The sequence below is a fragment of the Amblyomma maculatum genome, chromosome 11, assembly GCF_055883805.1.
Source record: "Amblyomma maculatum isolate TAMU_Amacu chromosome 11, ASM5588380v1, whole genome shotgun sequence".
In the NCBI taxonomy this organism is placed as follows: domain Eukaryota; kingdom Metazoa; phylum Arthropoda; class Arachnida; order Ixodida; family Ixodidae; genus Amblyomma; species Amblyomma maculatum.
This window is the reverse complement of record NC_139354.1, coordinates 49,202,555-49,229,604: the sequence shown is the minus strand read 5'-3', so window position 1 is coordinate 49,229,604 and position 27,050 is coordinate 49,202,555. Positions and strand designations below refer to the sequence as shown.

At 43.7% G+C, this 27,050-nt stretch overlaps 1 pseudogene; it reads left to right on the top strand.

Moving 5' to 3' along the window:
• The first annotated feature begins 20,430 nt into the window (after positions 1-20,430).
• On the top strand, positions 20,431-24,746 carry LOC146173779 (cholinesterase-like; annotated as a pseudogene).
• The last annotated feature ends 2,304 nt before the right edge of the window (positions 24,747-27,050 follow it).

The following is a 27,050-nucleotide window of genomic DNA, read 5'->3' as shown; positions in this document are numbered from 1 at the left end:
CTCCAGACCACTAGGTGTGTTCTCCACAACGCATCAAAATTGCTCAGAATTCGAAAACAGCAGTAAAGGGCAAATTTGCTGCAATTAAAAAAAGATCATCTTCGATTTTCATTCAAATCCCTCTAAAAAATCTTCAGTACCTCAAAAATATCACGGACTAAAAAGTGTTGCGTTATACTGTTTAAAAATATAACATTAAATATTAAACCGAGTGCTTGTGCTGATAATGGCCAAACTCAGCCTGTATTCTTGCAAGATCCAATAATATCTTGGCACAGAAACTATTTTTCTACATTATCTAGGTTCCATTCTTTATTTCTGAAAAAATTTGAAGCTCTAGATTTGTGTGTGTATCTGCATATTATTTTGAAATTGGACAAAAGTAAGAAAATGGTAAAATAAGGAAAACTGATTAGAATTGAAGAAACGGCCGCAACATCAATTTTTATCAAAATCTGTGGAAACAATGCAAAGTACTTTGTTAATTTGAGTGAGTAAATATATTGAATTCTGCAAAATGTAATATTATAAATATAAAAATGCTTGTTTTTGTTCTATAGATGTGCTTATATGGCTCCCTCTTATGGAATAGGCATCAAAACTTCAAGTTAGTATTTGCTGAATTTAGTTACATTTTACCTTAAGTAAAATTTAAAACATTGTCAGCGCTTAACACCGTTTTTCTGCTTCTGGGACAAATACTTAATATAGCTTAAAATGGTAATAATTCACTATTTCTGTCAATTTCATGGCAGAACGCAAGTGAAGGCTGAACTTTTTCTCTGTCCTGCATTCTTTTTTATTGCTAGGTGCAATAGTATTCAATCTAGGTTATTAATATATTATTCCATTTGTCAGCTTTGACCACCACTAACAATACTATATTTTTGAAGATGATTTTTCAATGTGTAATTTTTATAATTACAATCTTAGGCAAATCGCTTTCCAGCATAATACTTTTGGTGGCGTTACAGAGAACACACATAGCAGCTTAGAGCTCCAAATTCTGCCTTAAATTAACAATATGACCTGCGTAATAAACACAGAATATTTTAGTGCAAACAACGCAATGCGTCACGCCAGTATGTAAGGTTGAACATTAACATTTTTGTAGCGCGTTGTTCTTGAAGCGAAGTTTGCGATTTTTTACTAAATCAACTGCATCAATGAAACACACTGTTAATACTTCTTATACAAGTAAACGTTACCCAAATGCGGTGAGTAAAAAACAGTGGATGACAAAATTTTACGCAACCAGCCGGCCTCCAAACGTGCAACTTTTTGAAACGACAAAAACGGCGTTTTCCAGCTTTAGTGATAGGCGTTTTTTTTTTTTTTTTCGAGAATACTACGCCGCATCTGGCAAACCTAAGGGTCATTCCTTTGTGTCGAGACATTAGCCAACGACATATGAAAATTTAATTAAAAAAATGGTCATGGCACCACGATTACTGTTCCTGTCCGAAGACATCCATATTTGTTTTCATTTCGTCTCTTCAACAGGCTGGTTTAGCCAATGCGGTGAATAAAAATATCATCGCATATATTAAAGATTTTCGCGCTATATGTTATACCTAAAGCTACCTATATTGTCACAACTGTCATACATTATTTGTAGCTGAAACATCACAAAAGGGATTCGATTGCAAATTGTTCGCTAGTTAAATAGACGTACGAGATGACACACGTATACTTTGTAGAATACAATTTAGGAAAGAGCAGATACAAACTACAGGCGAATAATGCTATGATATGGAGCATATGTATTACTCCGGTTAACAGTAAAAAAATCAACTTTTAACATATTAATATATTCGACAAACTATTGCATGCTCACATAGGAACACAATTAATGAGCTCATCCACGCATCTAATGTCTATGGGCATTAGACGTGTGGATGACTTCGTTTTATTCCAATTCGTGCGTCACTCAAAATAATTGAACGAGAAAAAAGTTAATGTCTACACAATTTTCAGTGAGTATACCACAAATTATACTAAGGTGCTTCATATATGTCACATCACCTAGCAAGTGAAATGGGATAACAGAAGTAATCAGACTCTAACCCTGATCAGCATTTCGCTTTTGCGCCATCTTTGTAAGTTTTTAGGCAGGCTTTTCCACTGATTATCCTTTTCTTTATACCCCTGCTACCCACAAGACACAAATCTTCTGGGGGTACCGAACTGTCGGTTTTCGCACCAGTGATACAACTCAATCGATCCACTTCTACGTAGAAAACGCTCCCGATGCGCATCTAAAAAAATGAAAGCATGTATGTGCAGGCTAAATCATTCACACATGATAAAACAATATGATTTGAACAATGAAATCAAATGATCACACCCAGAGCAACAAGAAAGTGGTGGAGAGATAGAAATTGAAGCAATGAAAGACGGTTGCTTACTGAACAAAGCCTATAGTAAGAGGTCCTGCGTCTATAAGAATAGGCAATAAATTAAGGCACGTTTATAGGTGCATGCAGCAGTTAAAGTGATGCAGTGTTACCTTTCTGTTTCACTGCAGTGATTAGTATAAATATTACAGCAATTGCTAGGCATCTCAGGTAACCCCATTGAAAACTTCATCCAAAGTACCGAGGAGCAGTGGCGTGTTATTTGCAGCTGTTAACGGAAAGACAGGCTATCCTATGAGTGCATGCGCATTTCCTCCTTTTTGTATACTTGAATAAAAGCGACTGAACGGTGAGTGTTGTAAGAGGTGCAGCGTCCCTAGGAATGGGGAACAAAATTAAGTTTTAGTAAACAGAGGTACAAAAAGAAGCAAATATGCCTGCAATAATAGCATGATGGCCTACCTTTTGATCAACAGCTGTAAACAACCTGTCACTGCCAGTCGGTTCTTTAGATAGGCTTATCAATGCCAGAGCTTAAAGCTAAGAGCAATATGAGTAATGTTTATTGCGGTCACGGCCGTAAACAATTCTAGCGGAACACTCCATTACTGTAACTATTCAATCGTTCATTTATACATATCGTTCATTAAAGAACCATGCACATCATATTAAGTTGCTCTTTTCTACTCCCAAATGATTTCCTATAGAATTAGAATACGTGGATCGCTGCTTCGGTTTCAACATTCTTGCACGATGGCTATGGCGTGCACTTCATGCATACGGTACGGCACGTGAGGTACAAAGAGCTGTAATTGCCGAACAGGCGGACCTGACGTCCTGTCCCATTTCGCCTGAAAGTGCGCGCCGTCATCGAGCGCTTCGCGAGCAATATTTCGGACGATATGGTTGCCTCATACCGGCCGTCAATGTTTTCTACATTAAGTCCCGCGTGCACGTTGTTTACTTTGCAGTGACAGGGACGCAGTGCACACACGGCTGATGTGCCTTTTTGCTTGTATCGTTATTTTCCCCCGCCCTCGAAGCGCGTCTGCGAAATCGCTCTCCTATTGTCGCCGCTTTCTGATAACGCCCTCACCTGAAGGCACGTGCTCAGAAGGGGGGCGTCGATTAAGAAAATTTTGAAAAGGGGCTCACTTGCGCTGTTCACGGCTTTCAATTCCTCAATATGATATTAACCATTATAAAAGTGGAGGTTCATTATGACTTAATTATAGCCTAGTCATCAAGCGGCATCACGCACATGTCTGCCCCACTGTAAAATTCGCTTGCACAGACGGCACGAACAGTTTTCAAAACTTCGTCTGTACATCTGAAAACAAAAAACTGCCCTTAACTCTTAACAAAATCCAAAAACTGTGTGAACATGGCTTCCTGCGCGCAGAAGAGAGGCTGTCCAAAATATATGTACAAAGCCGGGCGCATAGTATCTGGTTACTAATTGATTGCGGCGCGCTGCACAGTCAAAAAACTGCGCAAATGGCTGCCTGCAGTGTTCTGTCACGTGTTGGTGGCATACACACCTGTTACGCACGGCTCCTCTATTTTCGGCGCAAATGCTATTCATATCGCAGCCAGCAAATAAGTCCACGCACTTGCTTGCATGTAACCCGGACGAAAATTCGCTTAGTTCTTGAAGTCATGCTTCGCGCAGTTGTTTCGAGGAGAATAAGGAAAGAGAACATTTGGGACTGGTAGGAGATTATATAGAACCAATTATGAAGCAATGGCATGCTGCAAAGATATATACTCACGGTCTAAGATGACGGCGTTCACTGAGTCTGATAATGCCGATGGTATCCCGCCGTTGCTGTAATCCGTACACCGGCGACATTTCACAGCTCAGCTATTCACTGATATGTAGCAAGCACCAACCGGAGCACATGGACATGTATAGGCGCAAGAGAAAATTATGCACAGCACAATGAAAAAGAAAATTAATGAGGGAAGAAATTAAAGAAATGTTTAAGAAGCTGTCACAAGTCTTGTAGCGTCTCCAACAAGCTCTGAAATGAACGCTTCGGGAGGAGGCCGCACAGCAGCGCAGCCGGGGATGCTGTCTGTTGTGTCTTGCACGTAGACGCGTACGCGAGGGGGAACAACGACCCGCTCAACCAGCGCGTGATTCCCGCCGCGGTGTTGTGTTCGCAAGGGCTGCGCGTGGGAACGAAGGACCAACGACCCTCTCAACATTCCATTCCTCCTTTACCCAGCCCTCTTCTGCTTGCACCGGCCAGCCGTGACTTCGGACCGTGCCGATGAGCGGCCGCCAGCGCGCACCGCTCGAGTCGAGTTCTAATAAGTAGTTTTGTTTTGTGTGTTCGCAAACGCATTGTTTCTTCAAGTCAACCGCGGACAAACATTTTCTAAAAAAATAGAGAGTCTCCCCATCTACCATCCACATTCTTGCGTAAATCCATACAGCTGGTGCATCGACAAATGCGCGCGTCCCCTCCCTTTCGCCACCTATGATCGAACAAAGGATGGTCGTTCGACCTTTTATATTTGCTTCAAAATATTATATACTGTTGCGTGATGACTGATTAATAATGTCAAAGAGGTGGAGTTCCGAGCTTCTCTTCTATTCTGGCCAACTTTGGTTATAGATTATACAAATTATGCTCAAGTTAGCTAGCTGAAAATTATCCGGCTAAATATATACATGTTTTTATTTGTATTCAGTTAATGTTCGCTTTTCGGGTATGAGTAGATGTTTTTATAAAAATTCTAAACATCGGCCCAGGAAACGAAAATTTTCCTAATTTGCAGGCCTTTATTTCAGAAAAGGTTCATGGTAGAGCAGCAATAATTCCACAATATGTTCTCAGCATAATTATCCGCAAACAGCTAAAGCTCATATTTTTATGACATTTGGATACAGAGATACGATAGCGCTAATTTACAGAAAACAGCGAACATTGAAAATTTTTAGGAAAACAAAAACAGTTTTCACATTGTTTAAACTTTTTCCACCTATTCTACACTACCTCAGCTTTCAAAACCATTAAAACACCTTGCATAATTTTGTTGCGCAAGTAATTATGGCCACATCGATAAAGCCTTTGTCCAATTATAGCGCACCGCGCTGTTCTGAACATTCTACGGAATTTGTGAATTGTTCAAGGTTTTTAAATTTTGGCATATTTTGTAACAGGGAGAAATATATTTACAAAATAGGATTAAAGATATATATATTGAGGAACAGCCAAGGAGCCAGGCTACGAGGGCCGCCCATTCGACGCACTTCTTTTTCTTAATCTTCCACAAACGAGCGCGCCACTTCGTCCTCATCATTCTCCAGCTGTAACAATATTTCTTCGCTCATGTTTTGTCTCGACTTCGCAAATCGACGGTGACAGACACAGCAATGAATGATTCAGAATCAATTTTGTGCGCGTCGAGGTTGTGGCATCAGGCAATACACAGACGTTTGTCGCAATCACCTTCACCTTAACGCGGATTGCACAAAAAGACGATAACGTTCAATGAGCAAGCAACGTATTCCAAATCATTTTAGTAGAATGAAAGAATTGGAAAGGGCATGGAAAACTGCCTCATTAAAACAGTGTTTGTAGGCTGCATTCGTTTTTTCGAATGACTCGACAGCGCACATTATTTTCATTCCTGTACAGTTTTTTTTTATTCCTTTGCCACCGCCTAGCGCGGTTGGAATGGTCAAACTCTAAACTAATAGGCGGAAAAAACTATTTTTTTTGTTTATTGGCGATATATATGTTGTGCGCCATATAAATGTACCGGGGCCTTCATGCTCGCAGTCTGCACGAAAAACTGTCATTTTTTTTACCACCGTGTGAATGCCCAAAACTAAAATGGTAACCTCGCGAGTCTTCCGGCTTTTCATTTTCCAGTGATTGCGTCTAGAAAGTACACACATCGTATTCGGTCCTTTCTCCAGGTAAACAGACGATGCTGCGCGTAGTTCCTTATGGATAATACAAAAGCACTAGAACAAAAACATCGCTGAGAAAATGGTCATTTGTTCCTTCAACTTGAGGCAACGTTTTCCTTCTCGGCAATGAAAAAGCTACCTTCTAATCACTAATTTAATGTCACATGAACATGCTATGGCGACACGATTTCGTTTTTATGCGCGTTCTCACTGACAACTTGATTTGTACTATAGGTTACGTATAGATGCAGGGATGTAACCGGCGTCCAATACAGGCATATTGGGTCGTGAGTGCTAGCCGGTCTGGGGTATACATATGTGGTCGCACGGTCGTGCTATCATTAGATATAATTGTGCGACAAACGTATGCGCCTGCGACGAAATCTGCATGCATGCCAATAGGCTAAAACCATAAACACATATAGCTGACCCCCAAAGGTGCGCCGCATATGACGAATCCAGACAGTTGCAGCGGTGCGTGCTTGTATGCGTTATAGTAATTGTCATCCCGTACGTGGTACTTGGTGAGGTCCGAACGATCGGCTGAAATGTTGTCGGAATTAAATGCCGCGGTTTGGCGTCCAGCGCACGTGTATTCAACCATAAAAATGGAGAATTTGTTTTGATTGAATGGTCAACGGAAAATATTCACTTCGGCAGCCCATTAAAGCTGCGTTTTTAGGATGGCAATGACATTTGCGAGATCAGGGGAAAAAGTGGTCCATCGTGGGCAGTTTTCATACAGGGATAGCTAATACTGGAAAAACACAAGACAAATTGCAATGGTCCATTACAGCCAGTTTAAAACAACGGAACGGTCAACGTCGGAAGAACACAGGACACCTTGGTCCATTGTAGCCAGTTTTAAAAACTGAACGGGCAACGCCGGAAGAACACTGGACAACATGGTCCATTGTAGCCAGTTTTAAAAAAGGAACGGCCAACGACGGCGGAACACAGGACAACTTGGTCCATTGTAGCCATCTTTAAAAAACTGAACATCCAATACTGGAAGAACAGAGGATAACATTGTCCATTGTAGCCATGTTTAAAAACCGGAACATCCAATGCCGGAAGAACACAGGACAACTTGGTCCATTGTAGCCAGTTTTCAAAAACGGAAAACCCAATGACGGAGGAAGGCAGGACAGCTTGGCCCATTATAGCCAGTTTTAAAACCCGTGCGACCATTATTGGAGGAACAACGGCAATCTCGGTCCAACATAGACATTATGTATGTACGGCAGTGCCAATATCGGGAACTCACTGTACATCCTGGCCCAAGCTAGCCAGTGTTGGCTACTGGCAGCGCCAACACTGGGAGAGCGCTGGCTAGACTGGGCCATTGTTGGACATTGTGTTGACTGGCATGTCCTATATGGGAGCATGCTAGTTAGGCTGGCCCAATGTAGGGCCACTGCTTGCCGTCGTACTTACAACATTGGCCCAATGCTTTGTGTTGCCTGGGTCGGTCCAAACACTTCCTTGTAGAGAGAGTAAATAAATGTTTGTCACCACTCACCCCGGATCGTGAAACGCTCTTCATACTTCCTCTTGTCTACAATGAGAATTATACCAAGATTCAGCGAGTGAAGATACTGAACGCCGGTGAACTCATCATTGAATCATAGAACGCCGGTGAACTTTAATGCGTTCAATGAAATGATGGTTGTGTTCGACAAGGGGCGCGTGATGTACCGTCACGACAGGTCATGACGTTAAAAGGCAATTCATGCATATACGAAGCTGACCCTACCGGCCGTCCAATACAGGCGTCCGTGCGCCCTTTCATTTGCCGTTTTGTTGAACGCCCCACCACACAGAAGCAAACCCAGATGTCTAGGAGGCGTTAGTACAGCAGGAATCTGCGGCTTTCGAAATTGATTTACAGGATAGAAAATGCGCAGTATCGGTCACAATTCTCAACGTTACATGTACCATGCCGTAAAAAAATGGAGGAATGTGAAACAGTAGTCACCCACTTAATTCGAAGCATCATTCACCGCCACATTCGCAGCATATGCGTAGCAGAATGCGGCACTGAGGCTTTCGCCGTTCACCACTTTAGTCGCCAAAGTGTCTCATAATTTTTGTCATGCGGGTTAGTGGAGAGACTGAAATGAAATTGTTTACAGCTCACAAACAACTCTTTGCGATGTTCAGAAGCATTCGTTAGGTTTCTGGCAGCGAGCTCATATTAGCGCTGAACAATATAATATTTTGTTGTTCACATTCATTATCTCCAAGACGAGGCTTTATCACTTTGAAAATCAAGATATTCTTAGATGTACTGGTGTGGACAAAAATAAAGAGCGAGCTATCTCTTTCTAGAATTTTTCACAGCTGCATAATTGAAACTGGAAGTCACGGTAAGTGCAGGTTGGTATTAGACGCCAGTGCGCATTACCTTCCACGAGCAATAATTTTTTATCTCCAATACAGAAGGCGTAGTTCTAATTTGAGCAGAAAAGCGTGGTATGTTTACTTACGTCCGCACTTGTACATAGTTTGATCGCACCTGTGCATGGTTAAACTGAGCGTGACTGAGAGCGGCAGGGATTCATTTCGACATTGGCTGCACAGATTTCCTGCCATAGATGCCAAAAAACTGCTAATATTTAGGCCTATGTCATCACAGGTCTGCTTCTTTAGAAGTTTTTCCGTTGCCTTTCTGAGTCATATATGGCTGACACAATTAGGTGACACTTCAGTGTGGAGCGTGTGAGTAATTGAGAAGACCTCTGTAGGACGTCTAAACTGCCCGTTGCGTCCCTGCCCTACGACCTGTATATATGCTGATTCTGCCGTCGACTTCATGGATTGCCTCCTGAATGGTCTTTACTACAGTCTCCAACCAACCGCGAAATCAACCCAACATTAAGATGACTTAGTCCAGAGCCTCGGTTCGGATAGTTATCCACTTGTCCCGAATTCCACCCGTTTTGTTTTGTATACCTGACGAAGGTGCGGAAGACCTTTTAGATCATGCGTGCCAGTAGCTTCTTATAGCAATTATGAGAACATTTTTAAATTTAATAATCGAGATTGCTCCAGCGGACTGTGACAACCATATGTCTTTCTTAACCACAGGGGAAGAATTCCAGAAAGACCTCTCAATGATTTTGATCGAGCATCGTGACGGAAGAAAACACGGTACTATCGACGGGCACGAAACCACCACTATTGTAAGCCGCTCCCTAGTTATGGCCCACATCTCAAGCACATTTTTTGGAGCGCCAGCTATTACATGACAACGGAGACGATAGTAAAGGTTTGATGCAGGCGTCAAAGGGTCAGTGAAAAGCTTGACAAAACCATGATGGAAATTGATAGTAAGCGTCTTGTCATACGAAGGTGCCTGAACGCCTGAATATGGGAGAGAAACCACTAGATGGAACTCTGGGACCTTTGACCGGGTACAGCCACTACAGTCTACGAGTAGAAATAAGTTGAAGTCGCACCACAGCTTTCATTGATATCAAAATCCGGCAGTGTTGCTTGCTAGAAGTGGCCCAAAAACAGCGTTGTCAAGCCGGATTGTGGTGTGTTCCCCATGGCACCGATAGATAGCAACGCCAAATTGAAATAAACCCTTGGTTCTTTGTACATTTCCTCTTTTTAACCTAAAGATAATTCCTTTTGTAAAGCGTTTATTTAGATGGGTTGGTAGAGCCTTGTAGACAGCGCGTGATAAGCGAACGTTACGTTGGTATAGGCTGGATTACGAGAATTGAAGCGAAATAACCTAATCATAAATTAGGACTGGTTTGCCTAAAAAACCAACATAACATGGAAGAAATTAAACATAGTATTTAAAGCGCAAATTCTGCCCTTATATAATGAGAAACTCTGAATAAATAGCACTTAATTTTCTATATGTGTCTTTGTAGACTCTTTCAATTAATAAATAAGGAATCATTTATTCACAAAAATGAGGTATTTCAAGATGTTTACAATCCCATGTCCAAACAAAACTCTTCATCTGCTTGACTTATCCTTGAAACAGATGACCAAGTTACATGAGTTTTATTTAAGTTCGGGTTGTGATGGGGAATTGTTTGTTCAGAGAAACATGTATTGTAGGTATTATATAGTAACTTAACGCATTTGTTTTCTTTCCCTGACAAATTGATGACTCACAATGTTTGAAAATGAAAAGGCAGGTATGCTTTTCAACAACGGCGATCATAATAGCGAGTAACTACACCATGGTCAGCCTTGACCGCCTAGTAAAGAGCAGAGACATTAGTCTGCCAACCAAGATCCGTATAACTCGTGCTATGGTCTTTCCAGTTGTGATGTATAGATACGAGAGTTGGACTGTCAAGAAGGCTGACCGCCGAAGAATTGACGCGTTTGAATTGTGGTGCTGGCGGAGTCTTTTGAGAGTCCTTGGATTGCCAGAAGATCAAATCAGTCGATATCGTCGACCATAAAACCCTGACTGCTCATTGGAGGATCAAATTTTAAAGTTAAAGCTCAGGTACTTTGGTCATCTGATGAGATGAGAGGAGTCGCTGGAGAAAGATTTGATGTTGGGAAAGGTTGAGGGTCGCCAGAGAAGGGGTAGGCAGCGAACGCGATGGTTAGGTGGCATCCTCGAGGCGCTGCAGATGAAGTTATGTGACGTTAAGAAGATAGTGAGAGACCGGAAAGCGTGGCGTGACATGGTCCATAGGGTCACAAAGAGTCCGACACGACTTAACGACTGAACTGAATACCCCTATCTCCGTCTTACACTTATCCAAGCACATCTAACAGCTTATCTACATTAGGGTACGTTTATTCTTTAATCTGTACAGACTAATTTAAGGTTCTCGTTATTGTACTAGAAATAACAAATCGACTGAATTAACATTGGTAGAGCAGAGAGATGATTTGCCTGACTTGAAGGAACAGAAACTTTTACTTTGTTTATTTGGTTACGGCGCAAGCCTGAAGAAGAGGAAGAGCAGTGCGAGAGTGCGATGCGAGCGCGTGGACAGAAAGGGAAGAAGGACGGTTGGGTCGGTGGTGTGCCTGTGCTTGTTTCTGTGTCCTAAGTGGTATACTGCACCATTACGTTTGGGGGCAGTGGTGCGATCATGCCGCCACCTCCTCCAGAGCCAGGTATACATTGGGACGGACAACTGACTTCTACCGCCAGGTGGTAGCACTGACAACGGCGCTGCTATGCCTAGGTGTTTGGAGGGGTTCGGTCCTTCCCAGCAGCTATATGTCGGTGTATACTGGCTCCTCGATTCAGTCATCCAGCGGCTGCATGCATTGGAGGCCCCACTGGCTGCCCAGGCTGTGGAGGTGGTAGCACTCCGCCACGATGTACGTCAGCTCACTATATCAGTGGACCGCAACACAGTAGCTGAAAAAGCTGTGCTTTTCGCAAGTACGTTCTCGCTGCAGTATTACTGGGGATATTCGATATACCTACATTTGACGGCACTATGTAGTCGGATGCCTACCGCATCCAGCTGGATGACATTGGGGTGGCGAGAGGCTGATTCGAGCAAACGAAGGCCAGGACGCTCATCTTTAAACTGAGAGGCCACGCACAACTCCTGCGGAGCGTGCCGCCCAACCAGCTAGGCTCTTATACTTTGCATTCGGGCCTCCGTGCCGACAATACGGGGCCGCAGGTTACCCCGGGTGCAGTAGCACCGCTTGCGGGACCAACGTCAAGATCCCGGGGACACATACTGGTACCTTGCCGTAGACGTTGATAGGATGGCTCTGCAGTCGCTGCCGAGGGCACCTTAGAACACCGTAGCACTGATCTGAACAGATGTTTTGCGGATGAAATCGACGATCTTGAGGTGCAGCGCTTGATTTGCTTTGGACTCCCTGATTCTCTCGGCACCACCATGACACTTGCCATGACACCAGAAATGACGTTTTTGGCTACGCGAGGGTTGTCACCACCTGCTGGGCGCAGCGTCCCGGTATAGGTTCTTCGATCCGCAGCCACTACCGCAGCCTCTACCCTACGTGTTCGAAGTGACCTCGGCGTGACCTGCTTCCGATACGTCCAGTAGAGACTATGAAGTGAACAAAAAACATGCCATTTCCTACGCTGCACGAAGTATTCATGATTGGAATATAGAGTGCAAACCCGCTTTTTACCACGGCCGTGGAACTCAAGTATCGGGCAAGACATAGGCGTTCATGAAGAAGCCTCAGTGTTTGAACACTTCTATACCTGAAAAAAAAAAATACTTCCAGGTACTTTCCTCGTGGTTTTATGATGCAGAGCAGTACCATTCAATTTATTACCCTGTCAATAAACTTTGGACGAGCTGCGTGTATCACAACACAGGCCAAAATTTTTGGCAGTAACCGAAAAATGAGCGAATACGTGCGCCGCAGAAGAACTAAAACAGCGCAGCAGCGACCTACACTAAAGGAGGACGACAAGTCATCATCATCATCATCATCCTGATTATACCCACTGCAGGGCAAAGGCCTCTCCCATATTTCTCCAATTAACCCGGTTCTGTGCTAGCTGCATCCACTTTACCCCTGCGAACACTTTAGTCTCACCAGCCCACCTAACTTTCTGCCGCCCCCTGCTACGCTTTCCTTCCCTTGGAATCCAGTTTGTTACCCTAAGCGACCATCGAATATCCTCTCTTCGCACTACATGTCCTGCCCATGTCGATTTCTTCTTTTTAATTTCCGGACGACATGTGCTTGTCCTCTGTCTTTTGTGTTCGTCGTCGTGGCGTTGTTTTTGTTTTAAGGTGGCTAGCTACTATGACTGAGCCCTCCCCTGGTGTTTACCAGGACTATCTGTAGGCTCCCCGAAGTTGCAGTTCCTTGCCGAACATCCTGGCTCTATTCTTTTTTTTTTTTTCATTTCTAAAAGAAGCAACCTGTTTTGGCCTGGCTGTTTCGCAGTGTGTAAAATCACAGCATGCCGTCGCACCTACTTATTTAGAAGCACTTCGTGACAGTCGTGTCGCCGCTCCATATGCGTCTTTATATTTATTTTTCAACCAATACGGGAACCATGCTGCATCTGCAAGCAGGGTTTAGATTTCGCCCACGTTGTAGCTTTAGAAGGGCACCTTCAATTCAGGGTGAACTGTGTTTGTACAAAAGGAACTTCATCTAGATTTAGTTTAGCTTTGGGGTTTTATTGGGGGCTATGGAGGACATGAGGTAAAGGGAAGGCTGCTTCAAATATTTCTTTATTAATTCTAAGCGCTTTAATTGAGTTTTTATGCTTCTTAACGCTCTATATTATCGCATAGCGTAAAGAAATATACAAAAAGGAATAAAAAGTACGAAATTAAAGAAGATGGTTTGAAGGTCTGTCAAAGCCCAAGAATGAACGATGATGCGCCCAGCGTCCAAGCAATAAAACATGGCGGGCTGTTTGGCTCCAGACACACTGCTGCGAGTTTCAGAAATTTCTTCGCTATTAGCGCAGCGCAAACCAAACACTATTTTTGAAGTACGTCGCATTTGCGGGACTGGAGCTCGTTCTTCAAATTGCATGACCTAGAAAGTAGTTGCGGATAAAATGGTAGCAGTTGTCACAAGACACACAGATGCAAACCTTATAGGCGAATTCGCCCCCTAACACAGCGCAAGGCAGCACGGCCTGTGTAGATCGCTCCGCCTTTGCGTTTTGAGGCCGGATTTCAAGGGAAATGTGTGCACTCTTTAGGCAAGGTGGAAACAGATCGCATTGCTAGGAGCAAAATACGTAAAAGTATCTATTGCCAGAGACATCAACTCGGTGATGATGATCAACGATACAAAGGGCCCCAGCTAGCCATGATGCCAAATATTGAAATAATAGAAATTTTTATTACCACACAGTTACAAATTAAATATCATAAAATGCAGTTTACTTGTTGCTCAAGTAAAACATTTATGAGGTTTGTAATCATATTTGAACTTGCTTTTAAAGACCTCTCTCAGTAATTTATTGTCTGCTGTGCTGCTGCATAAGTGGCCGAGTTTCACAGCGAACATTACTTTATGCGGGATTGAAGAAACACAGGCGTCGGTTCAACATTGCTTGCTGATTTGTGCAAGCGTCGGCCTGCAACGTAGGTTACCTGCAAAAAACTTTCAATATTTTATTGTGTTAGTCGTGGTTAGGCTATACATCAAGGCAAATGTGGTGCTTGCTCATAGAGAAATTAATCGTGCTGCGTGCGCCCATTTTGGGACGATGCGACAATCCTGCTTCAGAGCTCTGCTAGCACGACCTCCCGGACACGTCGCAAAAGCTGCGGCTTGTTGTGCGGATACATGCCTGCGCGAACGGCGTCTCATTAGATCGCTTTTTCATTGAATTGTTAAAGCTGGTTTTTATTATCCTCAACAAGCGTGTCATGTTCTGAAAGCCGGCAGTCTGCTCCCTGTGGTTCGCCTTTTCCTTACGGCGTTGGAATAACACGCCAAATTTAGCTGTATGGGCTTTAGCTGGCATCACTGGGAGGTCCTTATTGTCAGCTGGATATTTTTTTGTAAATATATAAAATTGCTTCAAAATTGTACAAGTTGCTGTATGTATGCTGCCTTACTTCGAAACCTCTCTTCGAAGAATCAAGCTCGAGCAAAACAATTAAATCGACCGCAGAGAGACGAGATTTTATTTTTAGGAGCGGAGTTGTATCGCAATATTTTTACATGTTTCACAACAATAACTTCTAAGCAATAAGGATCCGCATTTTAATTTCTTAAGTGCTTAGACTAATGTCTTCTAAAGCTGCGTTATAGTCATTCCATTTGGGTTTCTTTGACATTTATGGTACTCTGCATGTTTGCAAATGTGCCCCCGTTTTATAATCTTGCCGTTCCTCGTTCGTAGACATTCTTAGGTCACTGTTGTTTTTTTATAACGAGAATGACTTGAAGACCATATCATAAGAATTAAAAGAGCTCACCTGCCAACAACCTAAACATTCTATTATCATGACGCGTCTGTATATGTAATCGTGGGTTAATTATGCCTTGATTTTGATGTGGCACAGCTTCATTCTCTCATAAACATAGTGAAATCATTCCAGCTGTGTGAATCATATTGTCACACACTTAGCACTTCCACTAGCGTCACGATCCTGTAATTGTCCTGTGGCAGTGAACAGCAGACAGCTTTCAAAGAGCTACGGTACCATCTCCAATATCCCCCAATACTCGCACATTTCGACGACGATGCTGACACAGTGGTGCACACAGATGCAAGCAACGTCGGCCTTGGCGCTGTCTTCGTTCCACGGCAAAACGGTGTCGACAGGGTAACCGCTTACGCTAGCTGCGCCCTTTCGCATGCTGAGTCGAACAACTCTACCAGAAAAAGAATGTTTGGCGGTAGTGTGGGCAGCCGCTAGGTTTCGACCATACCTGTTTGGATTTCATGTCGTCAGCGATCATCACTCCTTGTTGGTCAAATTTTTAGGGGAAACCCCCAAGGCAGAGGAAATTCCTAATAAGGGAGTAATCACTCATTGTCACCCACCCGAGCGCAGCCATACGGCTACAAAGGAAAGCTATACAGGTTTCTGAGAAACTTCGCAGTTAAAGATCAATTCGCTCTCGCCCTACCATCTGATCTGCTAGCCGTCCTGGTTGGCTCACTCGGTAGAGCGACTGCCCCGGATAGGTGGTGGTGCCGGGTTGGACCCTCGGATCAGGACGAATTTTTCAGGCAGAATTTGTTTCCGTGAGGCGTGACGAAAAATAAGGGCAATGACGAAAGAGCTAGCGCGCCGTTCTCAGCTTGTCTAGGTCGGATAGCCCGTTCTCTTGCAAGCTAATGCCGCTGCATTTCAAGGTGTTCTACTTCAAGCTCACGCATTGCTGAGCGCTTACCTCAAGGATAAAGTATCAGAGCTGCACTCTGACTAGATTATTTCTAGGGTAATTGCCATGTAGCATACTGTTCTACTCATGAACTACGCCATTCCGTATCTTAGAAACAAATATTACAAAAGAACTTGCAGGCCAATAAATAATGATTGATGCAGTAAAAAGAAGGGAGGTGCTGAGTACCGGACTTCGGCTGCTCTGTCTCGATTGAGCTTCATTCAAGAGAGCACCTGTGAGAACGTGCGCTGGCCTACCCGCACGGCTTGAGAGCTGGAAGAAAAAAAAAAACTGTGAATAGTGATTGCTAAATGTGAAGCAATTTCCTGAGCAGAACCTGTTGCCGCCGTAGTGGCAGCCTTGACGCGAGCAGGCTAGATGGCAGGCAAAAATGCGTGGCGTTGAGCCAACGTTCTCCAGTTGGGCCCCTTACACCAGCACTTTTGACGCTTTGCCGCGACTGCCCTAAGAAGCAGGGGGTCTCCAAACGGTGAGTAAAATATACAATTTCTCGCTATTATATTTGCGCAGGGGCATCCCGGTCTCCACAAATATTGCTAATCTCCAACTGCTGACGCCTGCAAGCGCCCTTTCGTTACATGATTCATACCCGCGTCTACACCATGCTCAGTGGTATCGGAAAAGACTGTGCGTTTCTAATGGAGTACCGTTTAGAGCGCCTAACAAGTAGGAACAACACAGATGCTAGGGAGTGCCAGCGTATGAGAACTCAAAATTGAAAATAAAAGCAATGGCTTCTACGAGGCCACTCGAAGCCGGTAGGCGAACACTTCTTTTTCTTTCTTGTAACGCCTATTTGTAATATCAGATTATTTTCGTCTGTTCCGCAAATAACTTATAGCTTTAGAATTTTCAAGAACAGTTATTATCTAGTCAGCAATTTGTGGCTCAATTTAGGCTGGAAAGGGGTCAAATAAGGAATACCTTGCCATTATGGGACATGGGGCGTATCATGTTCAATGTCTGACCGCTATCGTGTTGAACATCACTGGTTTAGGTGCAGAATTTAGTCATGCAGTAAATGGCAATCGAAATCCAACCAACTAAGATCAATCCCCCTCCCTCCCCACCTAAAAAAAACTATTGAGAGCGCATTCTTTGTGCCTTTATTAGTAAGTAAATGTTTCATTTTCTTGCCGGCGTCAGGTGACTTTTTTTTCTCGTTGCCCTGTATGTTCACTGTCGTTCTGGTAGTATGTTTTAGAGAAACACACTCGACATGCATGCGTAGTATGAAGGTGCCGTATCATTCCTCAATTCGCTTATGAAACCTACAAACGGACCAGAACCCATCGAAAGAAAAGCATTGAGAAGCATCAATTGCAGTTATTTGGTCGTTTAGAACATTATGAAAATATTGACATGATTGAATGTTGCAAGTTCGTAGAGTTAATGACACGCGCGACATGCAAAATATACGCTGGTTTCATTAACATAATGAATATTCGCAGTATGATGGGTTTAAATGCATCAGGTTTTGTAACTAAAGCGGCTTTTTGTCCTCGCGAGTATCACGCGTTCTCTTTATAACATTTCAAAAATCTCGACACGCACTCAGTGAGGCTTATCTGCAGAATCAGGTGCCAAATTGATGAGGATGTTCCCACGCTAGTGCAGTATAGAGAAATGATTTACCAGGACGAGTAGACAACGAAATATTGTGCTAAATTGATCATACTTTAGCTATTCATTTTGTCGGTGTAGAAAAAGGAGGAGACGGTTCACTGGGGAACTGAAACGGGGCCCGATTATTTCTTGCCTGCTTGACAACTGCATGGAGCGGAAATGACGGCACCCTGCACTGTCGTGATGACACCCTCGCTGCAAAGCACACTTCTGTGTGCAGCCGGTTGTCCGACCGGCTGAATATAATAAAACGTATCTACCAGCGATTATGGGAGGGAGGAATTATGGCGTGTAACAATATGGCAAGTACCAGCAACATGAAATAAATGTTTTACAAACATACGCTGAATCCTAATCTAGAAAAATATATTTAAAGCTGTCCCTAATCTGCAGTAATTTCCATTCGCTAATTTTCAATAGTTAAATAAAAATAATCTTCAATTATTTAAGTATTGAAATAATAAAAATTGACAAAGCAAACGTCTTAGACGGCATCAAAAATAGCGAGCTACGTTGTTTACTTGATGCCAAAATATACACAGGTTTATTTATTGGCCTTTAAAAAGCTGTCAGACCAGCAGCTGCTATTTTAAATAACTTAATCAGTGGGCACATAATGCTTTATCAGGAATTGTACTGCCCAGAAAAGAGTATTTTGTAATTAAGGAGCGCTGCCGTTAGAGAACTTTTTTTTTTTTTATCACTCCCGGTACCGCTTCAGGCCTGTAAAAAAATACTTGATATAAATACTAACTTTATGAAAACTGCACTGCTAGCCGTCGTTTGAGATCTGAATTTTTACAGTGCACATTAGTTTTCAAGCCAATGATGATAAAGGTAATTACCTTTTTAGCAATGCTAATTTTGGAGGCCGAAAAACATAATACAGACTACGCCAGGCGACTCAGAACAGTTCTCAGCAAGTATTCCTGTGGGCTTGGCGTCACAGTGTTTATAAATAGCTTTACCCGATATGGTGACATAGTACTTATGGCACTTCTTTCCTGTATCCAAGGTGGCGGCAATGAGTGCCGGCCGCTGCGGCCACATTGTGATCGGCGCAAAATCCAATGTGAGTGCACGGTAAAGTACCCCAGGTGGTTTAAATTTCCAGATACCTCTATTACCGCGTCTGTCCTAGCCTGAATTGCTTTTGAATTTGAAATCACATATAATAAACTGAACATAACATTGTTTATATTGAGAATGGACCAACTGTAAATATTTACTCTCCTCGAGCTGCTTTGTTGCGTATTTCAACCTGGGTATTGTAATACGGATTGCTGCTGGGATTGCGCAAACAGATACTGAGGGATTTTAATACTGATAAAAATAACTCTCAGCAGCGACTGTGACCCATATGGCTTTATGTACCCTCGGCTCAATTTCAAGATAAACGTCAGTTAGTGCTATTTGAAAGTATCCGAAAAAGGCACATTTGATCACAAATTTTAAAGACGCAGTTACGTTTTATGTTCTGGACAGCGGCAGATGCGTCAAGCCTGCAGCAGATAATCTTTAGGTGGTCCTTGTGGACGGAACTGCGTCATGGCGACAGTCTTACATTAATGCGGAGGAGCATAGCGCCGTTACCTTAGCTGGAAAGCGCGTGACCGCACGTTACGAATTTTTTGTCTTTGGCGCTCTTATACTTATTCTCAGTCGTGGAAATGAAATATTCCCTTGCTCGCATCTACTTGCCTTCACGCCGACAGCCACGAATTTCTTGATAAAGTGATTGGGATGGCTTCCCTTACGCGAAATATTGAGAGAGAAATCTACCAAGGCGTCGGCAAGCACCGCACCGCACATGTCAAAAAGGGTGTTTGTTTGTTTTTAGAATAAAAAAAGGAAGGTGGCTCGCCTTCCATTTTACGACTAGCAATGCAACAGTCCTCTTGGGACGCGTTTACTCGTTTCATTAACCTGGGCTAAGCAGTTCACTAATATTGCAAGGCTGTCATGTTCAAGATAAAGACGGCTCTGAATCCGTTTATGGGCGAGGTAGCAGCTTAAATGAAATTTATACAAGGGAGTAATATGCATCAAAGAAAATGCACATAATAGTTAAAGTAACAAACTTCATTACCCACCAAAATACAGAAGCATGATTAAATGCCCACAAGCCGCACTGCTCCGCACGCACGTCAACATTTTACACGGTTCCTTTGTGATAAGACCCCCACACACAAGTGACGGAATGCGGTTCGGAACATAAATGTCAATATCTGACGTGAATAACACTATAGACGTACTAGAGCTCGCGCTTAGAGTGCGAGTTCAAAACGTGTCTACCTGCTTGAGCATTAACATTAAACGTGTGGAAAACGTATCAGTAGTCGGTTCATATAAACCTTGCACGCCTTCACGCATAATGCCATGGTGCAGTGTGTAATATGCCCTAGGTACTTAACTGTACGTCGATAGTCTCAGCCTCACATCATGCATGTGTTGTGACCAAACGTTGGTCCTTGAAAAATATCCTTAGAGCCTTTACGCCATTTTAGTGATGTTCTCTGCTATTGTAAATGAGCTCAGCGCATCTTCCATGCTAGTTGGATATTTGGAGCGCTACAAGTGGCCGAATCAAAATTATTATGTTGGACACGATCCATATTTATTAAAGGCATATTTGCATTCCTTTTTCAGGCAAGGCGTGCATCATGCGTCCTGGTAACCAAAATGGTTCCCTCAGTGGTCACCCTGTGCATGCTTTTTTGCCAAGTATGGGCCGCTGAGCACACTGCCAAAGTATCAATATCTCATGGTCTTCTGACTGGGAACATTGTCAGCGTTGAAGGAAAGTCTGTGGAGGAATACCTGGGCATACCTTATGCGCAACCGCCTGTGGGGGATCTACGATTCCACAAGCCCGTTCCTATTCAATCGTGGAAAGGAACATATGACGCCGCAAAGGCTAAGCATTCTTGCATCCAGAATCGATGCCCTGTCTTGTTCTCTATACCGACGGACCTTTCTGAAGACTGCCTATAATACCTAAACGTGTGGGCTGCGCGGAAGGACGGGGCCCTTAAGCCAGTCATTGTCTGGATCCATGGTGGCGCCTACATGTTCAGCTCTTCCCACGAGCGCTGGTACAACGGCGCGGCGCTTGCTGCCTTGAACGATGTCGTTGTCGTGTCTCTGAACTGCCGGCTGGGAATATTCGGGTTCTTGAATGCCGGCAACGACGAAGCTCCAGGAAACATGGGACTGTGGGACCAAAACGAGGCCTTCAAGTGGATACAGCGCAACATTAAGGCATTCGGCGGTGACCCGCGCCTTGTGACGATATTTGGAGAGAGCGCTGGGAGCCTAAGTGTTCACGCACATATATTGTCCCCGCACAGCAAAGGTCTTTTCAAAAGAGGTATCATGATGAGCGGCACACTTTCCTTTGACTTGCCTGTAGAGAGCCCGGCTGAAAACACGAAGAGAGGGAAAGAAGTGGCGAAGATGGTGAGTTGCGCTGGCCCGCAGGATGACCTAAGCAGCAGTTCCGTGATGGAGTGCCTGCGCAGCAAGGATGCAGAGGTGCTCCACAAGGCAGCCGAGGCAGCAGCCAACAACAGGCTGTGTACCTTCTATCCTATATCTGAGTCTGAATTTCTTCCGGTACTTCCATCTCGGGCTATTCCGAAGAAAGACTACGCTGCAGTGGATGCGCTCATCAGCGTGACTCCCGGCCAAGGAGCATTCGCAGCTATTTTGCTGCCCGACCCGAGGTTGCTGGAGCAGGACCTGTCTCACGTTGATGAGGCAGCTGTTAGAAAAACGGTTGAAACAGTTGTGTACGTCTGGAGCTTTGACAGTATAGCCCACACTGGCCGGGCGTACATAGAAAAAGCGGCACCTAAGGGTAAACTGGCTCTCAGGAAGGCGCTGATTGATTATACGGGAGACCTCTTCTTCAAGTGCCCTAGAAGGGCATTCAGCGAGAAGCATTCTGCAGGCGGTGGTAAGGTGTACGGCTTCGTCTTTGGCCATCGTTCCGAAAAATATGAGTTCCCCGAGTTCCTCGGCGTGCCTCACACAAGTGACATTCCATACTACATGGGGGGCCCATTTTTGGACCCCGAGAAATACACAGATAAGGACCGATGCTTGTGTCTTTCGCCAGAACTGGGTAAGTTGCGTTATTTGACTTGAAAATCTCGATGACAGCATGACACCTCACAAAAGTCGGCATCTTATATACAGTGCCAAGTTCAACACACATGTCACACTGGCTGGATGTAAGACTGAAGGCGGTATTTTAAGAAATACTTTTTTTTGCAGCAGAACTGGTATTAGGAATATTCACTGTTCTTTCTCAAATAATTTCCAGCAGGAAATACGTTTCTTGGAGCACTTTTACACATCTTGAAGCAATTGGTTGCATCCCGTGAATTAATATCTGGAGCCAACGATCACCCACAGTGTGATGTGTATTCCTATGCCTGATGTATATAGACGTGGCTAAGAGCGACGGTCATTGTAGAGGTGGATAGTATAGATAACTGAGAGGTACATGCTGTGATGTAGGTATGAGAGTCGGTATTCCAGAGGTTGCTGTGCTGTTAAGTTTTTATACGATTGATTTTTGTTTACATTGTAATAATTACTTTGTCATGCATGCAATTGGTTGCATCCCGTGAATTAATATCTGGAGCCAACGATCACCCACAGTGTGATGTGTATTACTATGCCTAATGTATATCGACGTGGCTAAGAGCGACGGTCATTGTAGAGGTGGATAGTATAGATAACTGAGAGGTACATGTTGTGATGTAGGAATGAGAGTCGGTATTCCAGAGATTGCTGTGCTGCTAAGTTTTTATGCAATAGATTTTTGTTTACTTTGTAATAATTGCTTTGTCATGCATGCATGATGCAGAAGGTCAGAGTCGTCAGGGCTTTCCCGTTTTCTTGAGAGCATGCAGTTATTGAAAAGAGGCGTGACTAGGTACTTTTACACACCTCAGAGGTTTCCGTGCATTATAAGCCGTACTCTGTGTCCAGCTTCTATACCGGGCGTCATAACGTTGGTTCTGCTTTATATCTCAAACTCGCCAAAGATAGTTCTCGACGGCGTGCTAGCCTTACATGGCCGAGACTCATCGGGTGAAAACTAACTCAGCGGTGCGTCTTCACCTGAACGGCAAAGTAACAGAATTTATTCCGGTTGGAATAAAAAAGTATTCAGAGTACGCCTCTCTAAACCCAATTTCTTTCACGGGAGTGCAAACGAAGTTTTATTAAAAACGAAACCCCCCTTTAAACGTTAACGAGAACATTTTTATTTCGCGCGTAAATTTTTCTAACTTTTGTTGCAATAACCTTTATTGGCATGAAGAAATTAAACATGATTAATGTAAAATCAGGATTACCTGCCTCAATATCTCAATATTGATGAATAAAACACCATTAAGGCTCAAGCAAAGCGCCCCCTAGAATGGCTTTCGCAATGCGCATGGACTAATGTCCGCTTCTATAAAAGCGCTTTAAGTGCAGCGGGGATATTTTTCCGCTTTCACTGGCTAGCCGTCCGAAAGCCACAGAATATGCCGTTATGGCAACGAAAGAGAAGGAAGCAAGTACATCTGTTTGTTAAAGCTTTTAATTTCCGGGGCACGAGCTATTTCTGAGATCTCCCGGATACAAAAAAAGGTTGTATGTCGTCGAGCGTTTTACTAACAGGGCCGCGAGAGCTAATGCAATTTTTTTCAAAGGCAGTTTGAAGCATACATATTAATGGAGAAAATATGAAGGCCTAGTGTTATAAGGTTCCTTACTTGCGTCTTTTCGAGAACCAATATGTCAGCGAATGTTTATTTGTCTGTATGCGTATCTCTTCGGCTCAGGATTATAACGCTCGGCATGGGCGACTTACGCGTACCTCAGTCGTAACTACAAAAAGGGCCAAGAAGCTTAATTCGCTTCCGTAACGATTATGCTTGCAAAGACAGCATCAGGCTGAAGGCCTCTAACATGTTACTCAAACTAAACAGATTCTAAGCTAACTTCGTCCACTTGACCACTGCGAACTTGACCTCATTCGCGTACCTAACTTTCTGACGCCCCTCCTACGCTTTCCTATACTTGGAATCAAATTTGCTATCCGTAGCGATCATCGGGTATCCTTCCTTCGCACTACACCATCGGTCTATATAAATGTTACACCTACCATTTGCCGTTTCATTGATCTTTTTGTTGTACAGAGCTTAACAGCTGTATGGCAACGTTTAAACAAGCTCGGCAATAGAATGCTGAGAGTCAGATTAAAACACTTTTCTATCTGCCCAAAAATTACAAAAGAGCTTCCCCGAATTTGTGCACTATCCAGTGACCGCAAGATTGGGTCCGCCCGAGCGGTCGGGTTTTCGGCGGTGCGAACTTTGCTTAATTCGTAGTGATTCAACATAATGCTGCAACAATACTAGATAGATTATTTTGCGGTGTACTGAGTGGATAGCTTCTTTGACATGGACTCAATATGGACGTTGAGGTCTGCGTTAGAGAGCCGTAGCAGAAGTACAAAATGCGTCAGAAAGGTATCTTGCAAAACTTACCTTTTGGTGGACATCACTTTTTCGTTATAATAATGAGTGCTTTCTAAAGTTTCAAAATGTTCGCACAGGTTTACGTACTATGAAATGAGATGATCCTACACATTCAAATTGAAATCAATTACTTTCTACTGTGCAATGAAAAGGCCTTAACATATCAAACGAACTCATTTCATAGTAGCGCATACGTATGATTGTGTCCTCAAACTATGTGGCTTCCTGCGTGACTTGTTCATAAGTAACCTTTCCGCGATACCAACGCACTACTTTCTTTCTGGTTAACTGCAAGCATGGAACTGCATTTTCAGAGTCCCCAAGCATCCAGGAGAGCTTCCATGGCCAGCATTCAGCGAGAAGCGTGCAGTCTACCAGTGGATTCAACCTGGAAATTATTCGCATGTCAGCGACTTGGCTGGAGGAAGATGTGAAGCTATTAAAAAACAGCTTTAAAATCTTCTTTCTTTGTGGTCCGCTACTTTCATCATAACAATTTTGTTTTTTCAGTTTATTTTTTTAGACTCCATTTATCAATTTCAAAATGGGTCGTGAGATACCCAAGGAGCATACTGCAGGATAATAAAGAACAGAGAGAAGAATAAGAAAGGGCCGCTGTCATAGAAGTCAGACTCACGCGATAAAGCAGTAATTTTCGGGAAAAGCATTTATATTTTGTAGGTACTAACATGACGGGCGACACGCTGAAGTCTAACGAAATTGCTATATATTATACTAAAATTGAGGAAAATAGAAGTTGGCCCTATGGCTCGAAGGATATCCGATGGCAACAATAATGATTCTTCTTTCGTCAAAGACGTATACTTTTTAACCAGGAATTTGCGACAAGGAAAGTAGGTATCGCCCGCACTGGCAGCATTTGGAAGCGAAATCCACGGCATAGAGACTGTTTTTTGGCGCGAATTACTGAGGCCTGCCAATATTTTCACATAGTGATGACAAGGCCATTTGGGGCAAACAGGGATGCTTGAGCATAGAGAAAGGATTGGGTAATGAGCGGACACTACCATGGGGCCCAGCGGCCCAATTGACTGCAGCGCGTCAAGCGGCCAGTGCTTGACACGCATCCGCTTTAAGTTTATGCGCGGGGTTTGAAAGCCGTTATTCGCTGCGCCTTGAATGCAATCAAGCGCTACCGTTCTTCCACGCACTTTGGGCGCATTATTTGTGCCCTGTACGGTGATATTTTTTTGCCATTTATATTCAGCATCAGAAAATAAAATTGGGTTACAATTGCTATTGGCTGGCCATCAATGCAGCTGCATCACGGCCTTTGCCAAAGAGCATAAATGCAGAAAAGACGCCAAGTGCTATTTGAAATGAACATTTTCAGCTTCGTATGAATGCAAAACCGATCTGTCAATTTGGTGCATACAAGACAAGTAAAACGTCAGCCGTCGTGTCATTACACAAAGTAACAAAAGATTACAAAGGGCAAGAAACAATATGTAGGTAGAACAATGTAGCATGCGGTATATATAAAGTATACAAATGATGCGTAGGAAAACACACATACATTACACTGCTCACAATACGCTCGCGGCTCCCGTAGAAAGATTTGTTGCGCTATGGCCGAGGACATAGACCTTTCCTTGCCAACCGCGCCAGTCAGGGTGCTGAGCTAAACTGCTTAAATGCCTCGAAATGTCTCCAAGTAGAAAATATTTCTCACTTTGCCTTGCTGGAAGCTGCCGGCGTGTCACGAACTGTTTGGCCCATGACCTGCACTCCGGTGCCTGTTCATGACTTGCGCACTTCAAGGAACCGCTTGACGCCGTCAGCCTAAACTGCTCGAAATGCAATGTGTTCGGAGAAATAACGTGCCTAACCTTGACGTCCAGACCAACTGTAGTAGTTCCGCTTCCAAGGGAAAGACAACCGTAGAAATACGCAGTCCGTTTTTACGAACAAACGCGCAACCCGAGTCTGCTTTGGTCTCCTCCGACGGCACCACGCGCGTGACCAGTGCCTTGCGGCGCCATCGGTTTGGTATTGCTAAACTTACCTTATCAGCCATGCATCATTTCGTGAGGCCAGATTTCGCCGAGTGTCTGCTCTGTACTGAATCACTTCTCTATGGCTTGAGTTTCCTTAGAAAAAGTCATTTATTGTGCTGACTTGCGCCCACAAAACAATTAAAGAATGGGCAGCGGCTATAGCAGCAAGTGTACTCGGCGGTTATCTATCTACAATTTCTCGTTTCATTTCGTAGTGCTCAATGTCTTGCTCAGCTTCTCTGCTTCCAGGAATACTACATGTCTTATACATTACGGCGAAAGTTTTTAATCTCTAAGTGATGGTGTCCCCAAAACGTGCGTGTGAGGTTTGTCCGCTAGAGTACGGGGCATATCTGCACATTCTTGTATAACCTTTAGGACCAAAATCATCCTTCACTCGGAACCAAGCTCCTACTCCTCCGATCACCAGCCGAGCGGATTAATGGACAACGCCACGCTGGGAACGTGAACACATATCTTACCCATGCTTGTCTACCGTTCCTGCCGTCTCCATGGCAAAGTAGGGGCATAACAACGACGCATTAAGTCTCCAAGAAGGAGTGGGCCGCGCACCTTCTGCCACCTGCCATAACGACCAAGAGCCGCAAAGAGCTGGCCATAGCAGGTAAATTCAGCTGTTCACCTCATATCCGGCAAGAAGGAAGGACCGTGTGGTCGGTGGGGTTGGCCAATCAACACTACAGTAGAATCAGGCCCAACGGCTTACCTTGTGTTGTTTTTA